Source organism: Arvicola amphibius, chromosome 12 (assembly GCF_903992535.2).
Source record: "Arvicola amphibius chromosome 12, mArvAmp1.2, whole genome shotgun sequence".
NCBI classification, from domain to species: Eukaryota; Metazoa; Chordata; class Mammalia; order Rodentia; family Cricetidae; genus Arvicola; species Arvicola amphibius.
In genome coordinates, this window is record NC_052058.2 from 11,567,896 (window position 1) to 11,591,151 (window position 23,256).

A 23,256-nucleotide genomic window follows, 5' to 3' on the forward strand; every position below is an offset into this window, starting at 1 on the left:
ATAAAGCTACGGGGTGATGAGTATGCATTGGGGCTCATCCCTGCACCATCTTCATAAAAGCCAGGTATGTGTGCCAGGGAAGAACCTTATTTCTGATATTTTCAGATGGTACAACAGAGCATGTGAGCCTAAAATGCCATCAGTGTAGACTTGGGAGACGATTTTGCAATGCAAGCACACTGCTCCATTCCATGATGGCCATTGTCTGGAGGAAGCTGGGCACAATGAAAGAGTCCATCAGAAACATATGCACCAAAAGGACGATAACCAGCAGCTTCTATGTTGAGTTAGGTAAGAGATATAATGTTGATAGTTTAAAATTTGTATTATATTTATTCCTCTGTGTGTGTGTGTGTGTGTGTGTGTGTGTGTGTGTGTGTGTATGTGCACGCGTGTGCAGGATCAGTGCAGGTCGTGGCCAAATTGTTTACTCACTGAGCCATCTCACTGGCCCTGTATATAGTGTAAAAGTGAAATAGTCTAGGTCTTGAATGACTCTCAAAGACCCGTGTGTTAAAGGCTTGATCTCCTACGAAGTGGTTTTATGAAGGATGGGGCAGTAGAAGCCCTAAGAGACAGAACTTTATGGGAGGTGCTTAGATAACTGAGCCCATGCCTTTGACAGGGACAGAGGGACCATAGGTCCCTCTTGTCTCTCTGGCTCCTGAGGAAGAGTGCATTTCCTCCACCATGTGTCCCTGCTGTGATGTGCTGTTTTGTTACAGCATGATTTGTGACCAACTAATCATGGATCAAAACCTCTGAGCACTGTGAGTCAACCAACAATGAATCTTTTCTCTTCATGAGTTGTTTCTTTCAAGTATTTTGTTTCAATCACAGAAAACTGACTAATATCCAAAAAAAAACCTCTCCAGCTACAAGATAGAGAATGGAGGGATTTGAAACCATTCATGTGTGAACTGACAAAAACCCTGGAAAAGGGAAAGTGAAAAATAACATGAGACCATCTTTAAACATGACATTTCACACAGAAGTGTGGCTTTTCCTACAAAGAGAAATTTACAGCAAATCCAGAAGTTGGAGAAGTACTGAATTTTTCTTATCTATTCACCCCTCATTCATCTAAAACAGCAACTAAGAATGCAAGTTTGGGGGCTGGGGAGATGATTCAGTGGTTAAGAGCACTGGCTGCTCTTGTACGAGGACCTGGGTTCAATCCCCAGCACCCACATGGTGGCTCACAACCATCTGTAACCCCAGTTCTAGGGGATCCCCCCCTCTTCTGGCCTCCTTGGGAATCAGGTATACATGTGATGCAGGTACAAACATGCAAGCAAACACTCATGAACATCAAATAAAATTTTTTAAAAAAGAATGTGAGCTCAAAGTTACATGTTTGCTTTTAACTTCCACCACTATCATTAGCAAGCTAAATAACCCTTGTCAACTTACATATCTCCTCCAATTCTTTTGTTTTCAGATATTATTTTAAACAAATAAGGCCAAAAATATTCATTAAAAATGTTTAGAGAGTTCACTGAATTGATTCCAGAAATGTTATTTATATAGCACTTAGCATGTGCGTAGTGATGGAGGAGAGTTATCTGTCTATGTTACTTTCATTGGTTAATTAATAAAGAAAACTGCCTTGGCCCTTTAAGAGACAGAAAATTAGGTAGACGGAGAAGACAGAACAGAATGCTGGGAAAGAGAGGGGAGATGCCATAGGCAGTCTCCATGCTTCTCCTCTCCAAGATGGATGCAGGTTAAGATCTCTCCTGGTAAGCCACACCTCGTGGTGCTACACAGATTACTAAATATGGGTTAAAGGAAGATGTGAGAATTAGCCAATAAGAGGCTGAAACTATGGGCCAGGCAGTGTTTTAAAAGAATACAGTTTCTGTGTAATTATTTTGGGCAAAGCTAGCCGGGTGGCGGGACACAGTCCGCCGCGTTCCTTTTACAGCGTAGTATTCAATAACATTTGGCTATTCTTCTTTAATAAGTCCTTACTGTGTTCTGAATTCTGTACTAGGAGTGGGGTTGCATTGGTAAATAGTGCACAGTATCTACTCAAGGACCTTCCAATCTAGCAGTGGATAGAAATCTACGAGATTAGCCCTGATGTTGAAACCTCTGCAGCTGAAAAGGATTGGGTTTCCTTTGACAGCTGTTTTGTTATTAATTATTCATGGGGGTGGTGCAGAGCAGACTCCAGCATCAGAAAACTCCCAAGACTGGATGATCTTTAGTCCCCTGAAGACTGGAGTCCTTGATTCTAAATGACCTCCAGAGACAGTGTGGAATAATTATAGTCTAATGCACAGACACAAAATAGAGTGGGGACATGGGGGACAGGTCCAACTCTGGGTGCAAGTCCAAAGCAAGTCCACACAATGCAGTGGTTACTTGGTCTTGCCTGCCAGTTTGGTCCCTGTATCTCAGGCTAATGGCCTCTCTGTTAAACACAGACTAGCCCTAATTCCTCTTATTTTGATGAATATATGACGATCTGCAAAATCCTCTAAATCCTCTTGACTGTCTCCATATCACATACCCATCACTCATTGGGACTTTGTTTATTCTGAAATTATAGGGAGCATGTATTTAGATATTTGATGCAGCTATTCCACAAGTCCTCCTGTAACAAAAGTTCATTTAAAGTGTCTGGATTTCGGCACATGGCTTTATCACATGGTACTGCCTCGTTTGCAGGTTTGCCCCCGATTTGTGACTCAGACGTAGAATCTCTGATGACCACCGTGACATCAGCTTCAGACCCACAAGGAAACTCTACACTGGAGATTCATTTCAGCTCATCACCAGGGAGCATCCTAAGCACATAACCAACATGTCATCTCAGATTATGTGGGAAAGAACAGCTCTCTTGCTTTTGGTTAGTTATTTAGGCGTAACTTGATCTGCCATGTTTGGTTGGTATCCCTGGGAGGCCTGCCCTTTTCTGAAAGGAAATGGAGGAACAGAGGACAAATGGATCCATCGGGGTGATGGTAGGTGAGCGGGGTTAGGGATAGACTGGGAGGAGGGGAAGGAAGGGACAGTGCAATCGAGATGTAATATGTGAGAGAAAAATAAATAAAAATTTTAAAAGGATACAAATTGAGAAAAAGGAGGAGAAATAAGTATTTATTAATTTGGGGAAATACTTTAGAATATATTTCTTTTTCCTCCTTTTATTGAAAACAGATTGTTTTCTCATACAATGTATTCTGATTATAGTTTCTTCTTCTTCTACTCCTCCCATTCCCTTCTCCCTTCCCCTCCCATCTGGATCTGGATCCACTCCCTATAGATCTCTCATTAGAAAAGAACAGGCCTCTAAGTGATAATAACAAGTCATAACAAAATAAAAATAAAATAAAGCAAAAACCATCACATTGAAGTTGGACAAGGCAAACCAACAAAAGGAAAAGAGCCCAAAAGAAGACACAAGAATCAGAGACCCACTCATTCACATATTCAAGAGTTCCATGAAAAAAGAAATACTAAACTAGAAGCTATAACATATATGCAGAGGTCCTGGTGCAACCCATATAGGCCCTATAGAGGAGCCATGTAGGCTGCTTCCATCTCTGTGAGTTTCATATGACTTTGGTCAGTTGATTGATTAGGAGGGTTGTTTTCGTGATGTCCTCTAACGCATCTGACTTTTTTTTTTAATACTCTCTGCATCCTCTGCCACAGGATTCCCTGAGCTCTGAGGGGAGGGAATTGATGGAGACATCCTATTTAGAGCTGTGTGCTCAAACATCTCTCTATCTCTGTGTAATAATCTGAATGTCGGTCTCTGTGTTTGCTTCCATCTGCGGCAGGAGGAAACTTCATGGATGATGGTTGAATAAGGCACCAATCTCTGAGTATAACAGAATATCATTAAGAATAAATCCTTTTTTTTTCTTTTTTAAGAGCAGTAGTAGTTGGTTTCACCCTGGGTCTCTGTGTTATCTAGTCTCTAGTTATTGGTCACCCAAGCAGTGCCAGGCACGGCTTCCATCTCATAGAGTGGGCCTTAAGGAAAATCAGACATTAACTGGTTACTCCCACAAGCTTTGTGCCATAGTTGCCTACCATATTTTGCAGGAAGTACAGCACTGTAGATCAAAGGACTTGTAGCTAGGTTGGTGTGTTTATGTTTTGCTTTTGGTTGCCTTCAGATTCTCTTACCATACCAAAGACAGTAGAGCACAGGACTGAAGGTTCTATGTAGGCACCAGTTTAACCTCTCCATGTTCAGTGACTTGTGTGGGTGTTGTCTGCAGCAATGGGATCTTGTTATTAGCATGTGCAAAATAACCGACTGTCTTAGCAAAAGCCTGTATTATTTCAGAATTTCAATGGGACCCTTTTGCTCAACAACTCAATTGGCTATAACCCAGTCCTGGCATTGGAAGATTCTTTTGGTGACAAGAGATAGCCAGTTGGGGCTCTGTCTCATCTATTATTTGGAGGCTTCATTAGGATCACCTTCATATATTTTAGGAGGTTTCTAATAAGCTAGGTTTTCATTCCACCCCTCAGATTCCCTTCTATTCTAGCTTACTCTCCCCATATTCCTTTGAATTTGATTATTATTTTAAAATATTTTTAAAATTATACGCAGATGTGTGTGGGAATTGGTGTTTGCTGATGAGTGAAGTTACCTGCAGATGCAGAAGAGGAATCGATCTTGTAGAGTGGAGTCGTTGGTGATTGTGAGCTGCCCCATGTGGTTGCTGGGATCCCAATGTGATCCTCTGCAAGCATAGTGAATGGCTTAATTTTGTACACAATAGTCTCAGAAGATCCTCAGTATTCTTGTGCACTGAGAGACAAACCCATAACACCTAATCTTCCATACTCATTGACTCAAATAGCTTAGCCTTCCAGTGGTCACTGAGCTTCTTAAATGTCAATTTCAACTCTGGAACTAGAAAAAAAACATAACTTGAAAGTAGGATTATCTCACAAGAGTCATTTCATCTTTACCATAATAGGAATCAACAGTTATTGAGCCTGGTATTAGGATACAAGAACTATTCACATTGTATTACTCGGTATGATCTTTACCACAAGAAGTAAAATAGCTAAGAATGCATCATCTAAAGAATGAAACCAAAGCTTAGAGAAGCTAAATATCTTGGCCAATAATTCTGAATCTAAGAGCCTAATTCCACAAAGCATTTGCTGTGCTCTCTCCAGTCCATGCTGGGGATTCTAATGTGAGGGCAGCACACATTTTCCATATGTAGTTGGAGGAGAATTACTCAGTTTTATTGCATAGAAGCCTACTCTGGTTGACTCCCCTAATTTATTGACCAAGTTACACTGGACAAAAAGAGTACTTGTGATTTCAATAGACATAATAGATGAAAAAAACCAGTTGTAACCATTTATGTTTACAAAGTCTCCATTTAAAGAATGTTATAAGTTAGATAAAGGAAAATGTCTTACCCCAATGGAATCTCTGTGTAGGTTTTGGTTCCCAAAGGTTGAGATCCAGATGTCACATGTTGGAATGTGTCTGGGTTTATGATAGAGCGCAATGGTGGTGGTGGGTTGCATTTGCAGCTTGTCTTTGTCAAGTCAATATGGATTCTATTAATACCTTTCTTTTCAGAAATGAAAAACTAAAATGAGACTTCAAACTGCTCTATTTCATTTTGCATTTATAGGATAAATTGTAAGAATATTTTGGATACATTTTAGTCACACACAGAATATAAACTATGGCCAAGTTCATGATACCCTGAAACTCCATAGTGACATCTCTCATTTATGCCAACATAAACAGAAAATATATCTCCTTCTAGCTTTATATTTGGGTTTGTTGAGTTGGATAGTTTTTAAATACTATAAGCAATACTTTATAAATTATTTTTGAAACCTCCTTTAAATTTAGGCCTGGGTTGCAACTTCTAATGCACTATCTTCGACTTTCTGGCGTTGAGCCTCTCCAGTGCTGATGTCTGACCCTCTCTTAAAGGATCATGGGATCCTCTGGACTGTAGCCCATTTGCAAGGCATCGGCCATATTAGCCATGTTAGAAGCTGCTGAAGAACAAGACCCTCCAAAGGATCCCATAAAGAGATGAAAGAAGAAAATCTTCTTACAAAGAAAGGATTTCAAACAGCCAAAGTCAAAAGTGATAGAAACAAGACCGAGAAGCGGGAAAATAGCAAGGGTTAGTGGTTCTTGTCCATAAGGACAAAATGGGAGCCTGGGAATCTAATCTCTCACTGTGAAGTTCTGGGTCTCCAGAAGAGTTGGCATATTCCGGACACGAGAAACTGGGGGAAACTAAACCACTGACTGAACCCAGTGTCATAGGAAGCTCTGACTTCCCTCTCATGAGCTTTAAGTCGTTTGGGAAAAAAAGCTCCAAGTTAACACAGGAGGGTCTGACCTTGGAGAAGCAAAAAACCCACATCATGTGTAACATACTTTGCCAACAGAAGGACTGAAGTTGCCAAACAAGCAAAAATAGTCAAATGCTTTATTCAGCTGAGAAACATTTATTGAGGATATACTAGGTCCCAGGTCCTAGGCCAGGCATGGAGGTTGCACTGCCGAACGACCCATAGGTTTTGCATTCCAGGGTTCCTCCGTAGTGAAGCAGGGTCATCAGTAAATGAGCAGTAAGTGTGCAAAGTGATAACTCTTGAAGCCTGAGGTTCTCACGGGCAACAGCATTGTTTACAGCACTGGGTTAGGAATTCCTCCAGCAATCTCCTCCAGCTTCTGCTAGAGCCCTTGCTGATCTTAGCCTGGTCTCTGATACAATCCAAATTCTGCAGCCACCGTGGGAGATGGTAGTCAGTATCAGGCATGCGTCCTTTAGTCTTGGCTGATTCCCCCCTCCCGTTGGCCACCCTACTACATTGACAGAAACCTCCTGAGACACTGCCTTTCATCCCTTTCCTTCCTATCCCGTTATTTGAGTCCCATTTCCTCCGCGATTATCCAGTTAAATGGTCACCCAGGGCAGTATGATTCATTCAGCTGTACCAGGGTCTAGTGAGTGTTAGCGGGTGACCTGCCAAGGTAGGAAAATATCGGTAGCATATCATTAGACCAGAACACACACACAATAAAATGTCAAGTTCTATGCCAAACTCTCTCCACTTCTGGGTCATCTTTCTCCTGGAGCAACTAGTGAAGAATGTCATGGGGTGTTTGGGGACCTGTGTCATATTCGAATAGGATATTTGGGACTGCTTTCTATTCTAACTATCTACAAAGAGGAAGCTAGGAAATATAGCTGAGGCTTTTCCAGAGGAAGGCAGTTAGAGAGAGCACTGCCAGCCACAACCCATGGCCTTCTTCATTCAGAGGCAGTTTTCTTAGCTCTAGGAATCCAGGATTTGGAACTGTGGGGTTTACAGAAGCATTGGAAATCGTCTTTGAAAGGTCATCACAGCCTTTTGCCTCTGCTGAAGCTGAGGAAAATGAAATTATCTGCTCACTTCCTTGCTGAATAGATCTGAGTAAGAAGTCAGGTTTCTTCTCTCCTGCCTCAGAATATTGTGTGTACCAATCTAGCCATGCCTCTCTTGTGTGAGTGGACATGTGTGTAAGTTTTTAAATATGTTATCTGTTCTAGAAGGGGCTTGGGGGACAGAAGATCAGAAGGTGTGGTCTCTTAAGTCGCATTCTTTGACCGGTCCTCACTTGACTCTCAGCTACATATAGTCCCATCCATTTTCATTCAGCTGTAATCCATTCCGTACTTCCATCCACATTGTCCTAGGTCACGAAGATAAATGTTTCTATTATAGATATATTTAAATCTATTATATGTAAATATGTTATATATATTTATACATATAATTTATATATAAATCACTAAGATACACACACATATATATCACATATACATTAGCTATAAATATAGATATGGTTGAAATAGTTGACTATGGAAATAAGGAAAGAGTCCTAAGGTCAAAGCCTATACTTACTAAAACTCATTCTACTGCATCTTCCCTCTAAGGACCAGGAGCTCCTGCTGCCCTGCCACCCCCCTCTGAGACTGGAATAACTTTGGCCTTTACAGGTAACACTAGGGAACAGAATGACCTCTTGATGAAATGGCAACCTCTAGGCTGCTCCCTGGCAGAACACTGGAATAAACAACCTCAGTGCCTGCAGCCTCCTGCTGATGCCCTCTGCTTATCATAAATCTCCCCTACTCCATACCTGAGCCCTTAACCAGACAAACGCTAAGGAAAACGATGGTGTGCAGAAGGACAGGTAGAGAGAGGAGAGCGCATGGACCACTCCAGGTGATGGCTGATGAAAGAGACCGCAGAGCGGACAGGACAGATGCCAGTCATAGAAGGGAGTGTAGGGGTGACTCTCTTGAGCCAAGTCCCACATCTGAGGATGTCTGGCTTTTGTCTAAGTGCCTCCTTTCCTCCTAAGCCTCATGCTGAAGCCGATATTAAAATAACAGCAAAACCTCTAACTAGGTTCATAGAAAAAAAAAACGGGGTTGGGAGAGGGAATGTGAATGGGGAGGTGAAGAGAGGAGGAAGGAGGAAGGAAAAGCGCGTGGATGTATAAAAGATTCAGAAATGCAGGCAAGATTCTTACAACATGAGAGATCAAGCTGGCAGGACAGTCTGAAGATCAGAACAAATAACCAAGCATGGCTATCATGAATACGAGGGAGGGAAACGGAGTTCCTGCAGGGTGAGGCTGCTCACAGCATGGGGGCCGCACTGAGATTCAGATTCCAGTCCGGGACTCAGGCCAAGGGAGAGCTCTGGTCACCTGACTCAGAGACTGTTCATCAATCTGAAGGCTGTTATTTCCCCTCTGCTCTGGGTGGGCATGCTGCTGGCATGCGTGTGTCAGCCACAGCTGTGTTAAGGAGGTCAAGGAAATGTGTGGAAAAGGGCAATTGTCTGGGGAGAGGAGCAGTGACTTCCAGGCACCTTTTATTTTTCTTCCTCAGAACTTCTCTGAGAGCTGTCCTATTGTGTCACCATCACCTTCTACTGGTCATAAGCCACCCCACTGCAAGCTCAGTTGCTAAATCTATGAGACCCCCAAGATAGAACCCCAACACCCTCAGGGACATGTGAGTGCACAGAACAGCCCCATTCGTGGCCATGAACTTGGTACAGCCACAGGCCAGCACCATTCCAGTACCATGTGATATCGGCAGGGTTACTCACTTGGTTGCCCTCCAGCAGGGCAGCTGGGGACACCTCTCTAGAGTGGCTACAACATTCATCACTGAAATGAGTCAGCCCAAGCTTCCCTTGGCCTGAAGAGGAAAACTGAGGCTGGCTTTGGGGAGAGATAGGTCCACTGGATCCATCTCTGGGAGGAAGAGGCTGGAACTGCCCCTCACCTGGGAAGCACATAGCATGGTCTGTGCAAAGCTCGGGTGGGCATCTCAGCGATGGAGAATGTAACACGAGTTAATGCCAGAGGTATGATTGGCAGGAAGGGCTGCGCTTACGGAAGCCCAAGGATGACTCTACTCAGTCACCTAATGATAATGGCATCTCAGATGCCCGCCCATTCCATTTCATTGATTTTACTCTCATTTTTCTGCTGTCTCTGTCACTTGGAAGGGCTGTCTATTATGTATCTCTAATAGGTTACTGGGAGCTTTTGCCCTTCACTGCTTGCCTCAAAGAAATAATTCAACTAAGACACTCTGGTGGAAGCACATTTGGCAAAACAAAGCCTATGCTATAAAGAGATTGAGGTGGGCTGTCCTGAAAGGTGGGGCACCACAGTTCTGGGAATCCTATAGCCCAGGCTTAGAACGGTTGCTGTCTGGCTTTCTGCCCAAGGATGAATCCATTTTATTTGCAGAGGTTAATCTGTGCAGTCTGTAAGGCTACATCTACTGTTCCTTCATATTTCCGTCAATTGTCAGTGACAGTCTCATTTCTCTAATAGAACCGTATTCTTCCTTCCAAAGCACCCACTTCTCCTGTCACTTCTAGTGCCCATGGCCTCCCACACTGTTAACCACATGGCAGGGGCTTGCTCATGCTCGTTCCACGGTGGTTTCAATCCCTCAGCTCCCGGGGGAGAGAGCTTTTCCACACTTTCCTGTCAGTTTCTACAGGCAAGGCTTGAATCTGTCCAGAAGAGCTCTGAGGGGAAGCCTGCCCTCCACGTTTTCAGTTTCTTATAACAGCTGTGGTTTAATTGGTGGATTTCCAGATGCCAGCCTGTTCGTTAACTCCAAGGAGGTACCATTACCGTTACAATCGCTCCCAGAGGTGCCCGGTACAAACAATCCCTGTGCTTACACTTTCGAAGTGGTTTCTCAGGTATTTTGACTTGCGCTTCTCAATTCTCTGCACTTGGAGCAGTGTGATTGACTTGGGGTACACAAGGAGACGATCTGAAGCCTTTCACGTGTTTGCAGTAAGTTTTGGCCTCTTCACGCTCTTGGGCAGATCTTCTCTCAAAGGTACCATCACCCGACGTGTTCTTAAACACATGATTCTGCCCTTTCCTCGGGTCTTCAAAGGACCCAGGCTCTAGCCAGGCTCCATCATGATGGTCCGGCTTTCCACAGCTCCTGTTTCCCTCTCAGTATCAGCGACTTTCTGTTAGTGTGTTAAAACACCAAGGCCAGAGTGACTAGAGGAAGGGTCTGTTTGGCTCGGGGTTCCAGAAGGCTAGATGTCCATAATGGTGGGGGAGGCATGTAGCAAAAATCTGGCAGATCACATTTCAACCATACACATAAAGACAGACAGACAGAGACAGACAGAGAGACAGACAGACAGAGAGACAGGGACAGAGGAAGTAGCACAATACTATAAATTCTCAAAGTCTGCCTTCAACACGGTTGCACCTCCTAAAGGTTCCATGACCTCCCTCAAAGAGTAGCACCTACTGCAGACCAAACATTCAAACACACCAATGAGCCTGTGGGGAACGCCTCTCATTCAGAGCCCCCAGCATGTTACATTGCACTGCTCCCCGTCCCTGGAGCTGAATGAGCAAGCACAATGTAATGAGATGACCGTGGGAGCGCTGGGAGGATGATTCATTTCATCTGGGAATTGAGAGGTGGGTGGGACCGAGTCAGAGGGTTGCATTGAGAGGGCAGTGTGTTCAGCCAGTGCCCCGATGGGTAGGAAGCATGGCAGCGGCATTAGACACGGAAAAAAGAGCTTGGGGGAAATGGGCAGTTCTCAGAGCCTAATGAGCACGTTGGCCGTGACAATGGTTATTGAAGTCTCGGCACTCAACTGTGAGGTGATTTATGCTTATCAATTTTTGAGTGAAGAACAAAACAGCCCCTTTTACTGAACATGAACAAAAGAATCCTCCCCGGGGCTAAAGAAATAGCTGTCATTAAAGTGCTTGTCTGGCAGGCAAGAGGACCTGATTTCAAGCCCAGTACCCATACTAAAAAACAAAAAAGCAAGCCATGACAAGCCATGAGCTGCAGAGGCAGAGACAGACAGACAGACAGTTCCCTGGGACTTGCTGAGCAGCCGGTCTAGCCTACTTGGTGAGTGCCAGTGCAAGAGAGACTCTGCTTCAAAGTAAGGATAAGTAGAACTGAAGAACACTACCAGAGGCTGTGCCCTGGCCTCTGCACGCAAGCATCTGTATGTGCACCTGCACCTGCACACCACACACACACACACACACACACACACACACACACACAACTAAATAAAAAAAAACAAATCTTTTTTTGTGTCATGATTCTCAAGGGTGTCCTCTAATGGCTACCCTGAACTGCACTGTCCAACAGTGGCCCTCTGTGTTTATGCCCATTTAGAGTTAAATTAAATTTTAAAAAATTGTTCCTTGGTTACACTAAATTCATTTCAAGGGCTCAGGGGCCACATGCGGTCCCTCCTATTCCCTGTATGGCAGCATCTGTATGGAGCTTGTGCAATTGAGAACGGGGCAGTGAGCTAAAGACATGGTCGAACATCACAGGTGTGAGTCTCTCTGGGCGTGACCCTTTCCACAGATTCCTTCCTGGTTGGTAGATGGCTTCCCCGCGTCGTATTCTCACTCACAGCTGCTAAGGGTGACAAACTGATCAGAATCCTGGCCCTCTGTTGAGATGATTTACGCTGAACTCCAGCCCTGCTGCTCAGGGGCAGCCAAGCTTGGGCTGGTCATCCATCTTCCCTCTGCCGGAACTGTCTCCTCTGTGCAATGGAGGTGATGCAGTAACCAGACCAGCTTAATAGAAAATATTTAGCTTTAAGGGAACTCACAAAACCAGGGTTCCAGCTATTCAGGAGCGTAAACAAACAAACAAACAAACAAACAAAAAAGGGACAAGCGCACCTGGATCTTTTATTTGTTTTCTGTGGCCCCAGGGGTACACACCCTAAACAGAATGTGATTGGCTAAAGTTCCCCATCAGACTGTGTAGGGAGAATAACCCCGTAAAACTCAGGTTGGGACTGGGGAGGCAATTCATCCAAGAAGGTACTTGCTGACAAACACAAGGGTTGGAGTCCAGGTCCCCAGCACCCACCATAAAGTCAGGGAGGTGTGACAGCGCACCTGTAATGCCAGCACAAGAGGCAGAGGCAGGAGACCCCCAGAGCAAGCTGGCTAGCTAGAACAGCTGAGTTAGTGAGTTATCCATTCAGGTGAGAGACCATGACTTAAAATAAAAGGTGGCAAGTGATCATGGAAGATAAATGTCTACCTGTAGTCTCCATACAGTGTGCACACATGTGCACACACATGTGAATACACATACAGACATGCATACCACACACACACATGTACAAAAAATGTCAAGAATAATACTGGCTTTTTTTTTTCTTTTTTCTCTTTTGTATAGAGGCTGTCTTTTAAACAAATTTTCCTACACAGATATTTTCTGAATTAAAAATGAAGTACTTAACAATCTGTCAACACTCAGAGTGTGGAAGCAGCATGCATTTGGGAGAAATCTTACTTAGGACATAAAAGTTTTTTCTTTTCCTTGGTTAGGGAGAGGCAAAACAGACTCCCATGATGCTGCATAGTGGCAGGTAAAGTGAGTCACATGGAAGCTCCCATCAGCCACATGACCAGGAGATGCAAGGAAACTCCATGGTAGGCCATTCATCTAGGCCAGGGTGTGGGGCGGGTGAGGTGATTTAATGTGCTTTCTGCTTAGATGGAATGAAGCCATGGTTAGCCAGGGACAACCTGCAATCGTAACATGACATATGGTTGCTACAAATGAATATTCTAACTCATGGAATAAAGACGTTAACACAAAAGCCCTTAGGAAGGTCTTTGCTTGAGAAGGAGCTTTGCGATGAGTCCATACTTGAATGAGTAGTTTTCAACTTTGGCTGTGGATTAGAGTCTTCTAGGGCACTTAAAATCATGTTCATGTCCCGCCTACGCCCCAGACCAGGTAACTAGAGCACCGATACCGGGAGTAGGATCTGCACAGTGGTATGCCTTTCCTTCATACATTTAAATATTTGTTCATGTGATATACTCTGATCATGGCTTCCCTTCCCCTGACTCCTTCCAGGTCTTTCCCACCTCCTCGCCCATTCAGCTCCACAACATATCTCTCTCTCTCTCTCTCTCTCTCTCTCTCTCTCTCTCTCTCTCTCTCTCTCTCTCTCTTTCTCTCTCTCTCTCTCTCTCAAGCAAGCATTCAGGTATGTGTTAGAGGGAGGTTGCTTGTTTGTTCCCAGTTGCTCAGTCCCGAAACGATCACACGATATGGTTTTAAAAATTCCCTACCTGATTCCAGTGTGCAAAATACAGTTGAGAAATACTGATCTAGAAGGTCAGTTTATTATTTTTTTAATTGTGTGTGTGTGTGCATATATGCAAACACACATGCGTGTGGTGCCTGCCAAGACCAGAGGCTTTGGATCTAGAGAGATACAGCTGGTTGGGAGCCACCCAGTGTGTGCGCTGAGAGCTGAACTGGGATCCTCTGCAGAGCAGCGCACACTCTGAATTGCTAGGCCGACTGAATTACTGAACACTAGATTTAACTGTAGACACCATCTCAAAAAGTAAGGTGGCAGGAGTCTGAGGAAGACACCCTCCACTAGCCTCTGCTCTCTCCATATGCATGAGCACTCCCCGCCCTGCCCAGACACATGTATGTATTTCATCACAGCAATGAAAAAAAATTAACCCAAATTCCACCCTCAGACACACACAGACACAGTGAATAATGAAGGAGATGGATTCTCCCCGAAGGATATATTTCTCCAGCACTTTTCTGGCAAAATAATTGAATAAACACCTATACTTTTATTAACCCTCCCCAGATTTATGGAGCCCTTTGTTTCCTACATTTTAACTCTCCATTCTTTGTTTTATGGTGTTATGGTGTGTGTGTGTGTGTGTGTGTGTGTGTGTGTGTGTGTGTGTGTTGGCTTCTTTCCTTGAGGCAGAATCTCACCGTGTAGCCCAGGGTAGCCTGCAATTCACGATGTAGCCTGAGTAGGCCTCAAATTTATAGTCCCCTTCATTAGTCTTCCAAATGTGGAGAAGACAGGGGAAGACAGGCACATGTGGTCACAGCACTTTCTCTGTCATTTGCTTCATTTGGGACACTGTGAAATAGGGGCTTCAATATTTCCTGACTGAGCTAATGCAGAATCTAGGGGACATGGCCCCTAGACCCAAACACCAATTCTGTGAACTCCTAGTCCATTGCTTTCATCTTATGACGTTCACTTTCCTGAAGAGTCCAAATGATCCTCCCAGACTCTACCCCCTGCCTGTCTCCCGTAGACTCCAAGTCAGGAAGCACCGCCTGATAATTTACACATTTGCCTCTTTCACCACCCCACCTCCCACTGTGAACAGCTTCAGTGGACCTGAACCACAGCACCCTCTGGCTTCCTGGCCCACAGCAAGTAAGGTAAGTTTGTTAAATAAACCTCAGCTCATTTTTAATTCCTGCCTAGCTTGGGGATATGAAGACAAATAGGAACTTAGGGAACATGCAACATTAACACCTGTCCTCTAAATACACTATAAGGCTCCTCAGAGTCCCAGCTTCCATGAGTTTAGGACAGGGTCATGTGACTGATCATGGGTCCTGAGCATGTGTGAAAAGGAAGTCCTGTGTGTTATTTCCTGTCTGATGTGTCAAAGAAGGGTGAGTTCTGTTCGTTCATCTACCGGTTCCCCTCTCTCTGCTATGGTTGATACGGAAGGACTCTGAGACAACCCTGTTATAACACTGAGCGACAGCATCATAAACCTGTCAGGAAAGCTGACTGACCTGTGTCAGGCTGTAATGAAGAACACTTTGGGGAAAGGAGGGTGGAGAGTTGTTGCCTCAGCCAAACCTAGCCTATGCTGACTGATACAATGTGCGAGTCTAACAAGGTAAAATGTGGGGGAAGAGGAGGCTTGGACATAAATAATGTTATTTGCTCATGAGTCCTTTTCAGCCCTTTAGAACAAGTCAGACTCGGTGTCATGGATTTTATGACATCGAATTATTTCCTGAGAGAGAAAAGCTGTTATCATTTTATTGATGAAGACACTGAGATACCGAGAAGCAAAAACATTGGTTTTTCCGAGATGACAGATGATATTAGTATAAGCACAAAGGCCCAAACTTCACCTAAGCCACTGCTGATCATTCTGCCTCCATACAAATTGTCCATCCCCCAACCGTAATGTCCCCCAAGGCTTGTACTCTAGGAATAAGAATGACCTATTTAGAAATGGGACAGACTTCGCTTCTCTACACCGAACTCCACTGAAGAATATCTGTGTAGAAGTAACATGGTGGTAAAAAGGTTAAAGCCGAATTTGAAATTTATTTCTAGACAGACATCCTGAGCCCCCCGGGGAAAGATTGCAGCTGCCCTGTGGCCCAGATAATGCAATGTCAGGGTGAACAAGGACAGCACAGAACATTCTGTTCTCCCCTGAGACCAATTAAAATCTGTAGGCATCTCTCTTGTTGACCAGGCTGACTGGCTAATTGAAACAGAATTGGGATATTTTCATCTGTCTTCTGAGCCCTGTCTGGAAGGAAATTCTGTGATCATAACACTCCAATACATGGGTCTAGCGGATATATCCACAAGCACCCCCTCTGCACTACTCTACTCTGAACAGGACTCCAAGAAGTGATGGCCCATGCGGGCCAATCTCAGCCTTGGTTTATTCAGCTAAGAAGAAGGTAAACAGCAGGCATCTCAGGGTGCACGATGAACAAAAACCCTGTTAGTCAGCAGCTCGTGTTCTTGCAGATCATGTCTCTCCCATTGCCTTCATTCCCAACAAGCCTTCTGCCTCCTTGAAAAAATGTTGGTGTTAAAGGACCAAGGACCTGTTGAGACCCCACAAGACAGCTAAAAAGCCTACTTAATCCCAGCACTCAGGAGGCTAAGACAGGAAGATCATGTGTTTGAGGGTAGTAGCATCGGCTACATAGCTATATCCTATTTTAAAATATAAAGAGAATAAATTTAACCTCAAGGAGTTTCCAAAATAATTACAGAAACCTGCCACACATTTTATTTTAGTTTTTATTCTTTTTTTAAATTTTATTTATTTATTAAAAATTTCCACCTCCTCCCATTTCCCTCCCACTCTGCCCCTCCCTCTGCCCCTCCCTCTCCAGTCCTAAGAGAAGTCAGGGTGCCCTGCCCTGTGGGAAGTCCAAGGCCCTCCTCTCTCCATCCAGGTCTAGGAAGGTGTGCATCCAAACAGACTAGGCTCCCAAAAAGCCAGTACATGCAGTGGAAACAAAACTCAGTGCCATTATCATTGGCTTCTCAGTCAGCCCTCATTGTCAGTCACATTCAGAGAGTCTGGTCTGATCACATGCTCGTTCAGTCCCAGTCCAGCTGGCCTTGGTGAGCTCCCATTAGATCAGTCGCACTGTCTCAGTAGGTAGACACACCACTCGTGGTCCTGCCACACATTTTAATTTTTTTCCTGCATGTATGTTTGTTTACCATGTGTGTGCCTATGCCCTCTGAGGTAAGAAGGGGCCCATGGATCCTGTAGAACTGGAGTTCTGAGTGGTTGTGATCCACTATGTGGGTGCTGGGAACTGAACCCAGCTCTTTTGAAAGAGCAACAAGTACTCTTAACTGCAGAGCCACTTCTCCAACAGCATCTGCCACGCCACACATCTAAGACTGTTTTCTCTGCCTGGATGCCAGAGTTTCTGCCTTACCTCTGGGGGATTCTTTTTTCTATACTATTCGAACTGCCTTCGGTGTTATGCATTAGAAAGGGCCTTATTTATATAGCTGCGAGGAAGCTCTGGTTCACAGATTCTTCAGGAGAAGAAAATGATTACAGCACCATGGTCTAACCCTCAGAACTTGTTTCTGGATTTTCCAGAAGGTTCTATACTCGGAGCATGCACATGGTTGCAGGGAGCTTTTGTGGCTTTGATGCTTCCTCACCACAATGTGGGCAAGGTTAGGCACTGAATAGCTGTGTCCCCCTAGGACTATTGAAACCCTGGTTCCCAGTGTGATTCTGCTAGTGGAAGGCATCTCAAGCTGCTTACACCTGGGAGTGAAACATTCAGAATGATACTCCTGCCCTCATAATTCGAAAAGCCATAAGGGACCAAAATTAGTAATAATGAATTGCATGCTTAAAATTTGCAGAGCTCTCAAATATTTTCAATAAAAAGTCAGTGAGGTGAGGGGTGGAAATCTTTCTTGTTTACTTTTCTATTTCTATGGGGGAAAACAAAGACTTGACCAAAAACAACTTGGGAAGGAAATGGCTTATTTCATCATATACTATACAGTCAATCATTTAGGGAAGCCAGGGCAAGAAGTCAAGGCCAGAACCTGGAGGCAGAAACTGAAGCAGAGGCCATGGAGGAACGCTGCTTAATGACTTGCTCCCCACAGCTTGCTTAGCCTAGTCTTTATAGACCCCCTAAGACTAGCTGCCCGTGTCTGGGGAACTTTTTTTAAATTAATGATTGACGTTGGAGAACTCAGCCTACTGCTACAAAAACTCATAGTTGAAAATACAAAATAGTTCTATTGATAATACCCCAAACTATAAAAAGTCTAAATACATGTCAACAGATGAATGTTTATATAGACTGGCACACATGTACACATATATGCACACACACACACATACACACACACACACATGCACTGGAATATTTCTTAGCAGTGAAAAAGAAGCATTTCAAAACATTCACGAGTTTTTGAAAGAATTATTCTAAGGGAAAATAAATGCACAAGATTACATACTCTATAGTTTCCTCTCCATGAAATTCTACAAGTGGATGAGGGAAACAGACACATCACCACAGGAGAGAAGTATTCAGTGATTTGCAGGAGGATGGGGGATTTTATTGGTCGCAGAGGAGCATAGCGGTTCCTTTAAGTGATGGAACTCTTTTGAGTCATGATGCTGCAGGTGTCAACACAACTGTAGAGTTATCAGATTTCTTTACTTACAAACTGCAAGTTTAAAAAACACTGTATTACATTGTGCCTCAAAGCTAAATGTATTTGCACATGCATCCATTATTTCAAGTGAAAGTCTTCAGTGTGGAAAAGATTGCACACTTTGCATAATTCAGTTCTCTCCATCATTGACAGGAGGTTACAAAGCCTTGGGAAGAAACTACGTCCAGCTTTTCCTTGAGTCCCTGTTATTCTTCCTCCTGCTTCTCTGAGATCCTAAGAGGGGGTGGGGGAACACATTGTCTAAAGAGCACCAGAGGCTCCCAAAATAGGTCCAAACCAGCAGTGTTGCTACGACGGCACAGACCTGCAGATGGGCATGAATCCAGTGCCCCTGGGCAAGGACTCGGGAAACATTGGTGCCAGCTAAAACAGTTTATCAAAATATGTTTTTGTTGCAAAATCAGACAGTCAACCTTTGGGACTCTTGGATGGGGAGGGAACGGCTTGGCTAAAGCTCCCAGTGTTTCTCCTGGAGTGAAAGCCCATGAACATCCTGATAAACATGCTGCTGCTGCGATAGCCCGATTTCAGGGTAGAGGGCAGAACAAGGGACAAATTCCTCTGCCAGGGGTCTGTGGACTTTAAATCTATTGATTCAAATAACTGTCTAGAGGGCGGCCTGTGTCCATGCCTAACACTGTGAAGGACGATGCCAGGGAATAGATGGCAGGGAACATACTTGTCACATACAAACATGCCTTCAAGATTCCTTAAATTCTTATGAACTGACAACTTAATAGACACAAATAAGACAGCAAACAAATAATAAATATAAATATTAAGTTTCCAAATTGTCAAGTTAGGAAAAGAACAGAGTCCTCTGAAGAAGGCAAGTGTGTGAATTCATAACTACTAAAGTTGAAATCATAGAGTTTAGAGAGAAAGCAACAAACAGAGGAGAGATAAATAAACCCAAAAGCTGGGTCTTACATAGAATGAATTAAAAAACTATTGCTGTGTTATCAAAAATGAGGTTAATAAAAATCTGAGCACTGATAAAAACATATTATTAAATAAAATATGTAAAACAGTTCCAGAAATGAAAGATAATAAAGGGTTCCTGAAAGCCCCCAAGTAATAAATCTTAAGTGAGTCTGAAACCTTTCAAATTCATTGTATGACTTAAGCATAATATTAATTTACAAAAATGCAATAGCACACACATGGTTGTGCATTATGCTATATTCACAAATCCTGCGTAAGAGATTGACAGCAAGCCAGGCGGTGGTGGCACACGCCTTTAATCCCAGCACTCGGGAGGCAGAGGCAGGTGGATCTCTGTGAGTTTGAGGCCAGCCTGGTTTACAAGAGCTAGTTCCAGGCCAGGCTCTAAAAAAGCTGCAGAGAAACCCTGTCTCGAAAAACCAAAAAAAAAAAAAAAGAGAGAGAGATTGACAGCAATAAAATATAGTGATCCTAAACAAAAGGTTAGTATAAGAAAAAAGTGAAGAACATCGTTAAGGACCATGTATTTGATCAAATGGGATTTCTTTCAGAAATTTGAACAATTTCAGGGTATTTTCATATTATAAAATATATGAATAAAATTAGCAATTGTAGACCCAAAGAGAAAAATTAAATGAGCCTGCTAGATGTTGCAAAGATATTGACATTCCTTAAAGTATCGTGTAGGGACTCAGTGATAACCTGAGTGACTGTTTATATGGGCATGACCATGTCAAGGACCCGAGTGCTTCACCCCATGGAAATGGCAAAGTCTTTCCCAAGTGAGCCTCACAGGGATGGCAAAACCTCCCTCAGGTTTGCCTGTTGATAGAGCAGAAAATTTCTACAGCAGCTTTCTCTCTCCTGGGAGAGGTTGACAGTCTAAAGACTGCTTACCCATCGAGACTGTTCTACTGAGATTAGTCAAGCCTGTCTCCTTGTTCAGCTGTTGTAATAACCCTGATTAACCATTCAACTGTTTGAAACAAACACGTTGTGCTTGCTGGTACTGTGGCATCTCCATCAGAGAGACCAGACCATTAGATCCCAGCTTCTGTGTCCATGTGTCTCTAGTTTCTTTAGTGTCTTTCATTTCTTAGTTACCTCTCTTCCCCTTGTCAGGGTTCTGGGTCAGAAGCCATACAAGGACATGACATTATTAAAATGATAAAAGATACTTGATAAGATTGGCATGAGGAAAACCCTCCATACATATACATATCAGGGAAAACCCAATGCCCAGTATCATACTAAAATGGAAAATACTAGGAGTATTTCCTGTCCTGTACAATTAAAAAAATTACAGTTTCACCAGCATCATTCAATATAACACATTGCTAGCCTGTGGAAGCACATAGGAGTTATGTAAGAAATATAACACAGATGGAAATTTTTAATAAAAAAATGAGAAAAAAAGAAATATAACACATTGCTAGCCTGTGGAAGCACATAGGAGTTATGTAAGAAATATAACACATTGCTAGCCTGTGGAAGCACATAGGAGTTATGTAAGAAATATAACACATCGCTAGCCTGTGGAAGCACATAGGAGTTATGTAAGAATGGAGCCATAAAAATAAAATGGCCACTGTGGCTGACATGACTGTATACCCAGAAAATCTAATCAAAGCAAATGGAAAAGATTTACATTCGTGAAAGAATTTGATGAGGCCGTAAAGGACAGAATTAGATGTCGAAATCAGTGGCTTTCCTAGGCAAGCACCAGTAGATAAAAGCAAGGGCCAGAAGACCCTCAACCCCAGCCAAAACGTCACAGCAGTTACAGGAGTAAATACTAAAGCGATATGTGGGAGGACTTCGCAGAGCCAAACCAGCTCCTGAATGACAAAAACAGGGGCTAAAGAAGTGATGACTCAACCATGTCTTTAAGAAAACCCAACACCAAAAACACATCCGCTTTTCTAGCTTATGAGGCTATGGATAGTGGCCCCTTCTGTGCTCCCCATTCATTCCTGACCAGAGCACAAATTGGTATGAGCTTATGGAAGACGATTTGGTTAGCAGCATTTATCAAAATTAGAAGTAAGCACACTTATTGAATTATGACACATATTCCATCTGTCTCAGAGACAAACGTGTGTAACATAGTACATGAGCAAAGACATCCACTGTGTCTCTATCCAGCGAAACTGGAAACACCTAATGTGTCCATCTGAGGAGCCATAAATTACAGCCTATTCCTGCAGTGGCACGTGACCACAGCTGTAAAATTACAGAAAAATAAGAGGAAGTCTCAGAACGCTATAGAAAGGGATGCTGGAAACATTTATCATTTAGAGGAACAAATACTAATATTTTCTCGTATGTGCTCAGAAAAGGTCTGGGCAGAGGACAAAGCTGTAAGGAGACAGGAAGGAGGAGGCATTTTCAAGACAGACATCTCAGCAGTTTAAAGTTTTTGATCCATATGAGTTAATTACAACTTCAAATATTACAATCAAAGCTTTAATAGAGTTAAGTAGGTTAAATAAGATGCAATAAATGTTTACATTATGAACCAAAAGACATTTAACCGAAAGAGAAGATTAAGAATATAATAAAATGCCCCAAATCACCAAGTGTTTTTATGTGTTCTATCCTGGTAGAGTCATGTTACACATGAGTAGGCAATAGGAGAATGGGAAATGGGGAAACAGACAGACTGTTCACATGGCCAGAGTCACAGTGACGCTGTCTCCAGATGCCTGTTTTATTGAGGCCACCTCCTGATAGCATCTGATACACACCACACACACACAACCAACCACACACACACAAACACACATACACACAACCATAATCATACAACCACACACACACACAAACATACACACAACCAACCACACACACACAAACACACATACACACAACCATAATCATACAACCACACACACACAAACATACACACAACCACACACACAACCACACACACACAAACATACACACAACCACACACACAACCACACACACACAACCACACATGCAGCCATGACAAAGACAAACTCCTGAATTTTAGGTTTCCACTTCATTTACTAATTATGTAAGTTCAAAAAAGTCCTTCAAAATGTACAGACCTTATTCCATTTAGTGTTTGATGGTTCTGATTATATTCTACCTGTCTCTAGAACTTTCCAAAGAAATCACATGTGCTTGTGCGTAATAGGAAACCGTCAGGAAAATCTGGAATTTCAATACATGCCACAGGACAGAGATTTCAAGGATACTGAGAAACTAGGGTGGGGGAAGAGTGGAGAAGTCAGTCTTGCTATATATTGATTTTTCTCCCCAAGCCTTATTCTGGACTGTTGGGGGCTGTGGACCCCCAGACCATGAATTTCCTGTAAACTACTTGTTATGCATGCAGCTGCTCTGAACAAAACAACTAGTTTTCCAGTGTTTGCAGCTGCTCTGAGCACGAGACCCTCGGGAGTTCCTGATGGCAGGGAAGTGGTTTCTGGTGGGTTTGGCTGGGGCGTGGCTATCAGTTAAGGATCCCTATATAAGCTGCCTTGAAACACAATTAAAGGGGCATTCTTGTTTCAAGGATGGCCTCTGTGTTTCTATGTGTCTTTGTGTGTTTAAATCTCTAGGCCCCTTTTCTGGCTCGCAGACTGTACGGTAGTGCAGACGGTAAATTGGACAAATGTTACTCTGGACAGAGCTAGGGACTCTGGCTATAATAAATTAATATGCATCAAAGGAAGGAAATTATGTACACATTCAAGAGAAACAATGGTAACTTTTAAAGAAAATATCAGTCATCGCATCCAAGCTACAAACATTACAGATAACGAGGAGGAGGAGGGTACTCCAGCTACAGCTCAGCATCTGGAAGGAGAGGCTACTCATCCAATCTGAGAAGGCGGCTTCTGGGAGCAAATTGGTGACTGTCTCTAAACTAATCACCTTGAGACGTTAGATGGGTTTCTGCTACAC

At 43.3% G+C, this 23,256-nt stretch overlaps 1 protein-coding gene across 11 annotated transcripts in view; it reads right to left on the reverse strand.

The window, feature by feature from the left end:
- Positions 1-23,256, reverse strand: part of Dusp10 (dual specificity phosphatase 10) — a 550,627-nt gene that overhangs the window by 498,689 nt on the left and 28,682 nt on the right. Inside the window, exons 3-4 of one of the 11 annotated variants that reach the window (XM_038349376.1) lie at positions 5,413-5,570; positions 4,623-4,715 (exon numbers count right to left, since the gene is read on the reverse strand). The exons of 8 other annotated variants lie outside the window; for them this stretch is intronic. The gene's annotated coding sequence lies outside the window, so the exon portion shown is untranslated. 2 more of the 11 variants (XR_005287689.1, XR_005287687.1) reach the window with 2 other exon arrangements.